This window comes from Micromys minutus (assembly GCF_963924665.1).
Source record: "Micromys minutus genome assembly, chromosome: 25".
NCBI classification, from domain to species: domain Eukaryota; kingdom Metazoa; phylum Chordata; class Mammalia; order Rodentia; family Muridae; genus Micromys; species Micromys minutus.
Window position 1 is genome coordinate 1,709,781 of NC_137960.1, and position 11,373 is coordinate 1,721,153.

Sequence of the window (11,373 nt, forward strand, 5' to 3'; positions counted from 1 at the left end):
AGACTATAGGCTTTACATTCTACACTTGGTTTGCGAGTCTTTTCAGATACAGTCTAGACACCATAGAATACCATCCCCGTGGTCTCCAGCCTGACCTCAGTCCTAACTGAAGGCTGAAAACACGGAGCCAAAGCACAGTGCGCTATAAGACATTCAATAAAGGCTTAACACAATACAGTCAAGCTGATGGGATGACCCGTGGGCGAAAGTGCTTCCCACCAACCTGACAACCTAGAGTCAGTCCGTAGCCCCTAACAGCAGGAGAGACCAGACTCCAGAAAGTTGCTGTTTGAACTCCACAAGTAAGCTACGTATACAGGCACACCCCACACACAAATAAACAAATATAACTTTAAGAATGAATCAAAATATTATAAATAAAAGCCAACTGATATATTCTAACTAGGGTTGGCTGTCCATACTTGTAATCCTCAGTACTTGAGAAGCTGAGGCAGGAGGATTACCACATGTCAGAGGCCAATCTAGGCTTTGTAGCAAATTCCAGGTGGGTCTGGGCTAAAGAGTAAGAGCCTGGGGGGTAGAAAGATGGCTCAGTGGTTAAGAGCACTGACTGATCTTCCAGACGTCCTGAGTTCAATTCCCAGCAACCACATGGTGGCTCACAACCATCTGTAATGGGATCTGATGCCCTCTTCTGGTGTCTGAAGACAGCTACAGTGAACTCATATACATGAAATAAATACATCTTAAAAAAAAAAGAGAGAGAGCCTGTCAGTCACTTAGCCAATCACTAAACACTAAACAATACATGGTGACAACATAGTAAGGCAGTCAAATAGTCACCTCTGCCGTGTCTGCCGTACATACTCCACAGTGCCGAAGGGACTTCGTATTCTCGGTGGTCCCTCCCGATCTGTTATTGCCCCTGGCTGAGGTTTTGGCAAGAATTACTGTGGAAAAGTAGGAAGATTGGTGTCTGTGATGGTTTCTAGATGCTTGGTCCAGGAAGTGGCACTATTAGAAGCTGTGGTCCTGTTGGAGTGCGTGTGTCACTGTGGGTGTGGGCTTTAAGACCCTCATCCTATATATATATATGATAAATAATATATAATACATATTATTTATATATAAATAAATAATATAAAATATAAAATAAATAAATAAATCCCTAAAAAAATAAAAGAGTTGCCTTGGTCATTGCGTCTGTTATGGCAATAAAACCCTAACTAAGACAGATTTTAAGGTTATTGATTTTGGCAAAAATAAGAGTATAACTTATTTCTGTTGCTCACTAGGAAAGATCCAGCAACCACAAAGTACAATAGGCATTTTGTAGAAAAAATAAATAAACTAACAAAATCCCGGGACACGGAGAGCTGAACACTCCCCAGCCTGGTTCCTGAGCTGAACGATGTCCCCTCTAAGTTGTCATCCAAAGGGAGCAAAGGCAGACCCCAGAAAGATGGCTACTGTGTAAGTTCATCCACAGGGAACTCTAGAAAATGCCAAACTGTCTTTAGGAACAGGAAGCAGGTGGGCAGTTACTTGGGAACGAAGGGCAGGAGGCGGGTCGAATTGCATACTGTCAGGGTGGGTTTTGTGGCCCCACACAGACACCACGAGTCAAAGGCCTCAGGCTCTTCATTGTCTTTCTTCCATCCCAAGCAGTCTGGCTCGGACTTGACTTGCTGTGCAGCTGAGGACGCACGGTTATACGCACGCACCGCCATGGCTGCTCAAGGACGTGCTTTGCAGTTCCGCAGAGCATGACTCGGTGATTGCCTCTCGATAAGGTTTCCGTTGGTTTTGTGGAGCACATGCCTTTAACCCCAGCATTGGGGAGGCAGGCAGACACAGGAGGGTTGCCTCAAGTTCCAGGCTGGGCAGGGATATATAGCAAGATCCTGTCTCTACAAGGGCAGAAAAACACATTCAAAGGACAACCCAGGAGCTACAAAGACAGCAGTGCGTGCGCCACAGTGGCGTGTGTGGCTCTGCGGCTCTAGGTCCAGCTCGTAGAATAAAGTATTTTCAGCTCATAGCAACAGAGCTGAAGGCTGACGACCACAGCTCAGAGGTTAAGAAAGCTCCAGCAAACTGCCCAGGCCTGCTGTTGACTGAAGCTTTTGATACTGTGTAGCCCTGGCTGTCCTGGAGCTCACTGTGTAGACCAGGCTAGCCTCAAGCTCACATAGACCCTCTTGACTCTTGCTTCCTAAAGGAACTTTATTTGGATTTAAGGCCTTTTCTTTTTCTTTGCATTATTTACAGAACAGCTGCTGTTAGTGGGGTCCGGAGCGGGTGGTGACTTCCCACTTTGAGATGCATGACAGAAGCTACCAATGTCCCTGGGAACTCCTCTCCTCTTCCTTCTTTGTTGAAATAGCCCAAGCTGGCTTTACACTCACTCCGTAGCTAAGGCTGCCCTTAAACTCCTAATCTGTCTTCCTCCACCTCCCAAGTGCTGGGACTTCAGGGACACACCCTGCTTCAATTTGTACGTGCTTAGGAGCCCTGTCGTAGACATGATAAAGCTCTTCCTCCATGGACCTTCTCCTGAGGCAGGCAGTAGGCTGGCTCGATGTCTCTGTTGTCAGTCAAAGGGTCTTATGGTTTCCACAGTTCTCTGCTTAGGATGGAGGTGGGGCTGTATCTGATATGGTGCTGAACGACAGTACGAGGTTTTTCTGGGGTGCTGTTCAGGATAGCCACACAGTATACAAAGTAAGCACCATCTCTGTATACCTGCCGTTTGGAACCAAAACAACACATACACATAAGCAACAACAAAAAGCACCATAAGCCAAGGTCAAAGACTTTGGCAGCAGATCAAGTTCATTGCGCTCGCTTGGATGCTGTTTCTGCTTGGGTGAGTTTCTGCAAAGCCTGGTAACCCTCAAGCAGATTGGCCCTGACAGCCTGCCTCACTACAGAAGCCTCCCAGCCCCCTTCTGCTTGGCTGCCAGGGCTCCTCTCTTCCCTGAGGGATTTAACTCTTAGTGTGCAGAAAGTGACAGTGACCTCCAGAGATATGTCTAGGGTGTTTTTTCCCCCAGCCTTGAAGAGAAAAGGACAAAACTAGTTTAAGATATTTTTTTGAATTCATTGTAAATTCAAGCCAGTCCCAACTACATAAGACTTAACAAGAAAAAGCCAAGTAGCTCATCACTGTAGTCCAGCATCCAGGAGGCCTGGTACACAGAGTAGGCCCTTATGTCTGAAAAACCAAAGCCAAAGAAATCAATGTATGCTCAAAACAAAAACATATGGGATCCCTGACACCCTGCTTCTAACTCTTTCTCCTCTTTCTCTCCATGTAGTTATCTGACCAAGCACAGTCTCAAGTCTGTTGTTTTAAAGGCTCCAAGGTCCACTGTATCACATCCAGGCAGATAAGTGTTCTGAGAAAAGCTGCCTCAACCTTGGAAAGCTTTGCAGGACAAGTAAGCCTCCCGCTGGCCCTCATTGCAGAGACCTGTCAGTCACCAGTCCCCAGCCCTCATTGCAGAGGGCTTCTGAAAGGTCTTGTGGGGATGGATGTGATGTTTGCAGCTAAGGCATCTGGTCAGTGTTGTCTCCACGAGCAAAGCAGAGAGAAGAATCCACTGTAAATCTACTGGGACCCAATGACATCATCAAACCAAGTCAGAACTTTCCAGCCTTTTTGGGTAAGTGTCCTTTCACATTTATAGCCACAGCCTTTCTGTTGTTTTTCCAGAGGAGGTTTCTCTGTGTAGCGCTGGCTGTTCTGACTTCAGACACACCAGAAGAGGGCATCGGATGCCGTGTGACAGATAGTTGTGAGCCACCATGTGGTTTCTGGGAATTGAACTCAGGACCTCTGGAAGAGCAGTCAGTGCCCTTAACCACTGAGCCATTTCTACAACTCTGCCCTGGCTGTTTTGGAAAGACTGGGGCTGTAGACAAGTTAGTCTGTAACTCAGATTTGCCTGGCTCTATTTCCCAAGTCCTGGGATTAAAGTCATTTGCCATTGTGCCTGGACCAATCATGACGTTTAAAAAAAAAAACAAAAAAACAAAAAACAAGCTTCTTATCTTGTTCCTTTCCTTCTATTTAAAAGTCGTGTCCTTCAAAAATGTGTACACATTGCTTGCTGGTAGTGTGTTTGCCTAGCAGACACAAAAGCACTACTGGGCCTGGCCTAGACAGTCCTGGACTATGGACCCAGGGCCGTCAGGCTGGGCAAGTATTCTACCAAGTGAGATACAGCCCCAGTCCCTCATTTTAACTCTTGAGTCTATCCTTTAATTTGCCTTGGCATCCCTTGCTGCTCCACTCTGCCCCAGGGTCCAACACTCTTGAGCTTGGTCTTGTGTGTGTGTGTGTGTGTGTGTGTTTGTGTGTGTGTGTGTGTGTAGGGGATGGGTTGGTGGGCAGGGGAGGACATGCCTCAACCAGGATTCCCAGCAGTTTTGCCCTAGAGTCAGCTGAGACCAAGGTTTATGTTAGTCCTGCAGGAAGGAGACGCTGGAAAGTGTGGGTGTATGAACAGACACCTTCGGAAGAAGGGTCATTTTCAGGAACCTGACTGAAACTTTTTTTTTTTTAATTTAATCACGAGTGCAAAATCAGCTAGCTATGAGTTCTGAATACCTTAAGCAATTAAACCGTGACAAAAACCCCAATCAGAGCAGCAGTTAACACAAACCGAAGGTGTTGTTTTTCTGAAATGGAGTTGTAGCGGCCCCATGAACTCTGCCCAATGCTAGGTTTTTTTGAACACAGCACAATGTTACATGGTGTGCCCAGTGATGACTCACTTCTTCCCGACTCAGATCTATCCAAACTGCCAAGAAATGTTAGTACTGGCCTCGTGGCTTTCACTTGGTATGAAAGCTAACACATGGGTCAGGTGCTCCCGTGTGGTGATGTCATTTATACATGACCCAAACATGTTTTCCATCGCCAAGGTCTCTGAGAAAATGAAAACGTGCAGTAAATAATTTTCACAAAGATCCATAGAAGTCCTGAGTTTGTTTGGGAATTGACCTTGACTTCTAGTGTGGCCTTAAAAGCTAATCACTTACCACTTTAAAAAAAGAAATCGTTGGGCTGGAGGGATGGCTCAGCGGTTAAGAGCACTGACTGTTCTTCCAGAGGTCCTGAGTTCAAGTCCCAGCAACCACATGGTGGCTCACAACCATCTGTAATGGGATCTGATGCCTTCTTCTGACATGCAGATATATATGTAGAACACTGTATATATGATAATTAAATAGGTCTTTAAAATACTTTTTATTTATTAAAATTATTATTAGTGATAGCATTTTGGGTTTTTGAGACAGGGTCTTACTATGTAGCCTTGGCTAGCCTGGAGCTCACTGCTAGACCAGGCTGGCCTAAAACTCATAGGCATCCTTTGCCTCTGCCTCCAGGTGTTAGGATTGAAAGGCCTATGCCACTACAATCAGATCAATTTATTCTTCTTTTATGCTTAGGAGTGCTTGATTTGTATGTATGTATGTGCACCACGACGTGCCTGAGGATACCAGAAGAGTCATCGTATTCCCCGGTGCTGGAGCTACAGACAGTTATGTGAGCCTGAAGATGCTGGAAACTGAACCCAGGTGCTTTACAAGAGCAGCCAGTGCCCTTAACCACTGAGCTGTCCAGTCCTCCAGCCCCTCATTGGCCATTTTCAGCAAGCAAGCCAGAGGTGGGTGCTAGTATCTTTCCTGAGAGATGAGTCGATGGCAGCGTTTTTCTAAAAATTATTTATTTATGTCTCGATGTCTTGTGCATGTGTGAATGCCTATGGGGGCCTGAGGAGGTGTTGGATCTCCTGGATCAGAATTATGGGTGTCTCTGAGTTGATTAATGTGGGTTAAGACCCAAGCTCAAGTGTTCTGGAAGAGCATTTGCTCCCAAATGCCTTCAGCCCTGGAGACAGGACCTCATGTCTCCAGAAGGGTCCCACACTCAACTGTGAGACTGGGATGATAGCTCAATGGTTGAGCACTTGTCCCGGACGTATGAGGACCACTGTTCAGGTAGCCAGAGCCCAGCCTGTAATCTCAGTTTAGGAAGGCAGACACAGTGGATCCTTAGAACAAGCCGACCCCTAGAACTCACTGGGTAGCTTAGGCAGGCCTTGATCTGTTGATTCTGGCTCCTAAGCAGCTAGGATCACAATGCCTGCACCACCAGTGTCGGTCTGTCTGTCTGATTGTCTGAGTTCTCTCTAGGCTCTCTTTAGTGGTGATTATAGGTTTCCACCACCAGTTTCTGTCTGTCTGTCTGTCTGATTGTCTGAGTTCTCTCTAGGTTCTCTTTAGTGATGATTATAGGCTTCCACCACCAGTTTCTGTCTGTCTGTCTGTCTGTCTGTCTTAGCTCTCTGGGTTCTCTCCAGGTTCTCTTTAATGATGAGAGACCTGCAGCACCACGCCTGGTTAAGAGCAAGCATATTTTAAAATTCTCCATCACCGTAGGGAATGGTGGTGTGCAGGGGAGGCAGAGGCAGGCAGACTGAGTTCTAGGCCAGCCTAGTCTACATTGTGAATCCCAGGACAGCCAAGAGAGAGCTGCCGGGTCTCTGACAAGACAAAACAAAACAAGACTCCCCACCACAGAACTGCTGTGTGAATCAAACTGAGAAAGTCTAGAAGAACCTGAGAGCAGCCATCACAGGCAGATAGCTGATCCTAATGGGCCACTTAGCGAAGGACAGCTGAGAAGAAAATGACTTTTGTTTTGGAGAGCAAATGTAAACAGCCCGCCCCACCCCCTCGCTGACACTCATTCTTTCTGACCCATCCTGGGGTATTTGTGGCATGGGGCTCTCCCCCACCCTCCCTCTCTGAGAGCTTCTTCAGGACCCCTCCCTAACCCCCAGCGCGCCTTTTTTCAGTGCTTGGTCACCTGCGCGGCAGCGCCCCCTAGTGGTTTTCTTGTTCATTGCCGTCACTGGGAAATCTATGGAGACAGATGAAATAAATCTCTATCAATAAGGTTTAGCAAGTGCCCAGAACTTAAGAGGTCAAGAGTGTTTACAGGAAGCCATGCTAGATCTACACCCCCATTTTGGGAAACTGAGATGGAAGAATCCAGAAAGTCTGGGTGGGAAGTGTCAACTTGCCTTGGATTTAGGGCAAGTCCCAACATCTCTGGACCTGGTTGGTTGCTTTTATGAAGAGTCCTGCCCCCGCTCCTCCTAGGGCTGGAGGAGAAACAACCGAGATGGCGGAGAGAGGACCTACACGGGTGTGCTTTCGAGCGGCTGCCACTATTTACCTATTGCACTGCTGGCGGGCGTGGGAGATGAACCATCAGAGCTGAGACTAACCATTTTCTTCCCTCCACCATTGCTCTGAATTTTGCATCTCTGAGAAATTGTCGGGCTCCACATTAGGGGTGGGGTAAAAACCCAACCCTAGTCCTATCATTTTCCAGCTCTAAGTCCAATTCCCCTTTTCCTCATCTTCACAACAGGCCCAAGTCAGTAACAAGAGTCCAAGCTGTCTCGCTGGCGCTGGCGTTCCTTCCTGGAACACCATCTGCAAATGTTAACTTCACCTAGATCTACTTGAAGTTTGCTCTTCCGTGAGACTTTGCTCGGTCTCCTCCCACCCCACTGACTAGGGAGCTTCTAAGCTCTCTACTGTCTCCCAGCTCAATCTAACTGCACACGGAGTTGGCCTCCTGTGACTCCAGATTCTCTTGTCTGTCGAGGAGAGCTCAGCCCTCCCAAACCTCTCAGGGGCTCTGTCAGAGTCCTGCCTCGTGCAAAGTCTTAATAACGCTCTGTGAAATGGATTAGGAGGCGGGACTCAGAGATTCTCGGTGACACATTAGAAAGCCACAAGGGAAGCCGATGCTAACAGAGTTACCACCCACACAAACTCCAGGGCCCCTCATCCTAGTGGGAGGGAACTGGACCGCGGAGACTCGGCCAAGGGAAGGCAAATGGGATGGCAGTCAACGTTACAGTCCTTTAAGAGGGCGGGGTCTGGCTTCAGCTGCCCACACCCCACCCCCATCAGTCAACGTCCTTTGAAAGCTTTGGGGTTCAGAGTTTTCAAACCACAGCCTGGAGGGTATCCTTTAGAGATTTTTTTTTTTTTTCATTCAGCGCCTGAAAACCAAAGGTGCCTTTTGGCTTCAGGTGCCTCCGTGAACCATTGCTACAGCTGGGGGAGCTCACAGTTTTATACTGTAGAGATAGCCAGTTTAAAAACTGGGATTCTTCTCAGGGAACAAAATCAAAGTCCCAGGAAATTGGGTGCACTATTTGGGGCTCAGAAGGAGGTCCCCAAAGGATCACCCTCAGTCAGTTCCAAACCCCTCTCCATCCAACTTTCGTCCATGTAGCCCACCTCGTCCTCTGCTAGGCAGGATAAACTCAGCAGCCAGCGAACGCTGCCTTCGATCGGACCTCCTCCTCAGCGGCCTTTGTCTGGGGTCTCTTTGTTTGGGAGACCCCTTTAGTCCTGTTTCATAGTTCTCAGCCTTCCCTCCCTTTCTCTGGGTTAGGCTTTCCCCTCCCTCTCTGCGGGGGCTGAGAGGCACAGAGAGGGGAGCGGAGCTGGGTTGCCATGGTCACCTTGAAGCCAGCCGCAGCTGGCCAGGGCAGCTGCTCTTGGGCCCCCGAGGCTAGAGCTTGGACAAAGCCGGGAGGCTTCATCGGCCCCAGACCTGGATCCCCAAAGGCTTCCGCCTAGGGAGACTGAAACTGAGGAGAACCTGGAGGTGAGCGGAAGTCGAGCTCACCTGGGAGAGCCGGAGTAGGCCTTGGGGCTGGGCTGCCTTTGTGGGGAGGGACCAGGTAGGCCTGTCTGGAGGTGTGGTGGGAGGGGAGAAGATGGAGGCCCGCTGGGAACAGGTTGACCAGAGTGAGGGCGGAGCCTTGGTGGCCTGCCTGGAGACAGGTTTTATTCTCTCTCTGGCCCTTCCATCCGTCTTGAAGTTGTCCTTCCTTCCTAAGTCTGCCCCCACGCCCCAGTAACTTTCTCTCTCCCCCTCCCTCCCTCCCTCTCCCTCCCTCCCTCCCTCCCTCTCCCTCCCTCCCTCCCTCCCTCTCCCTCCCTCCCTCCCTCCCTCTCCCTCCCTCCCTCTCTCTCTCTCTTTTTCTCTCTCTCTCTCTCTTTCTCCTTGCCTCCATGCCTCAGTCTGTATCTTCCTGCCTCCCTATTAATTTCATTCCAAGGGCCTCTCTCCGTATTTTTCTCCTACAGAGTCCCTTTATATCCCACCCTAACTTTGGCACCATCTCCCTTAACTCTTGTCCCCTCTCTGCGCTCCAGACTTGTCCCCCTCCCAAGTTCTGACTCTACGAGACCCTCAGCCTCCATCTCTTCCCCAGACCTTGCACAGCTAAACAGTCTCATTTTTTTCCTTTTGCTCCTCCTCCATCCCAGATTTTAAGCCATCTCTTCCTTTGCTGTCATACCCCGGGCCTCATTTTTCCCATTTGAACTCGGTGGCTTTAAAGTGTGACCTGTGGCCAGGGTCTTTTCCAGCTCCTTACCCTGCCCCCCACTAGAGGATTCCCACTCTCCCCAGCTGCTGAACCAACCTGCTCCCCTAGAGGCAGCTGCATCTTGGGGCAGGAACTGAAACTAGTGTGTGTTGGGGGGTGGTGAGGGTTAGGTTAGCCCATCTGGTCTGCTCTCCTCTCGCTGGTTTTGTCCGGCTTCCCTGCAATGGCCTGGTGGTCTGCAGGCCTTGTGCTGAGCTATATTTCTCCTACGTGCCGCTCTTCACATCTTCCCCCCTCCCCCAGCTGTTTTCGCCTTTTCTTCCTAGATTTGGAGGAAAAGGTCCAGCATAGGAGAGTGTGCAAAGGGAAGAAGAAGCAAGACCTTTCCTTGTTCTAGGGTACAATGCAGGGGGGACCCTGGAGAGGAGCAGTGGGCTGGGAAGACACAGATGACTGGGTTCTTGGCTCAGCTATGTAGGCCCCTGAATGGCTGGGATTTCCCTCTCTGGCCCCTGGGAATCTGGGCTCCAAGCAGCACATTCCAGCCGGCTCCAGCTCCCTTTCTGCTGTCACTTGATTCCGCTGGGCCCCAGCCCTGCGTCCCTCCTACTCCTCCAGCCCTGGTCTGGGGCGAGGTGGGCATCACCGACTGGGAATTTTTCCTGGGAGAAATAGAAAGAGGCAAAGACTTCAAGACTCTGGCTTCTTCCACACCTCTCATGGACCCTTCACTGGGCAGTCTGAGTCTGGGCGTGGAATGTCCCACAGGTGTGAGGAGCTGAAGCTTAGCTAGCCCTGTCCCGGCTTCCCTAGAGCGGCCCTCCTGGGAGGAGGGGCTGTCGCCAGCCAGCGCAGGTGATCTTACTGGGAAACCTTGGCCCCACCCCCAGCCAGGCTCCACACCCCGCCCAGCCTCTGCAGGACCCAGATTTCCTATCGCCGTCTGCTGAGGGGTAGGTGATTGGGGGTGGGGGGTCCCCCTAAGGTCTCGGAAAGGTCGGAGGCAATTCTCCCAGTGACCATGGGAGCTATTAGCAGGTCCTTCAGCCGCTGTAACGTCCCTAGGTTTGTAAACTGGAGACCCAGCCTGCCTTGGCTTCTCCCTAGGGGCAGCTTATCTTCCTGGTAGGTTTTTTTTTCTTTCTTTCTTTCTTTCTTTCTTTCTGTGTAGTTGTCTGGTTTGGACTTTGTGTTTTCCTTGAGACTCTTTTGGAAATGCGTTTGGGTGTGAGTTTTGAATCAGTTGGGATGTGTTGCAACCGAGTTGTGAGACTGGAGACTTTACTGTGACTTGACATTATCCGGGGACTTGGCAGGTTTGGGGGTTTGGAGAGAGGACTGACAGGTGTGCTGAATGGGGACGGAACACCTCCCACACAAGTTCTGTTGTCGTTCCTTCCTGCCTCCATCTCTCTGGTCCATGGCTCAGCAGCTTCTCTCCCGTTCATTGTCTCCTTGTATCCCTGGGTCCTGTGTTTCTGTCCTTTGGGCAGTGTCTTATTTTTCAGGGCGCCTATCTATCTTCCTCCTCCACCCCCACCTCGTCTTGGCTCCATTTTGCGCTTCTTTTTGCCAGAAGCCAGACTGCGGCTTCCACTAGGGACCGAGCTGGCTGGGACTGAGGGAGGCTTGCCTGAGAAAGACTCGAGCTAGCTTGGATGGAGCAGGGATCCCAGGGGGACTCCTAGCTTGGGGGTTTGGATCTCAGGGCTCCTGAGAAGCCAGGAGGGAGCTGCCGAGCTGGGGGAGGTTCTGGAAGAAGGGAACAAAAAAAAGTTGACATTAAAACAGTATGACCAGCTCTCAGACTCCGGGCACGCGGGGTGAGGGGAGTAATCTAGGTTGGGATCCGGAGGAGGGGTGTGTGCCCAAGGGTGACAAATGGGGTCGGGTGTGAACCAAGAGGGTTTGGCTAGACAGGTGAGCCCGGCTCCCTTCCCCCAACCGGGTTCCAACTCTAGCTCGGGTGCTG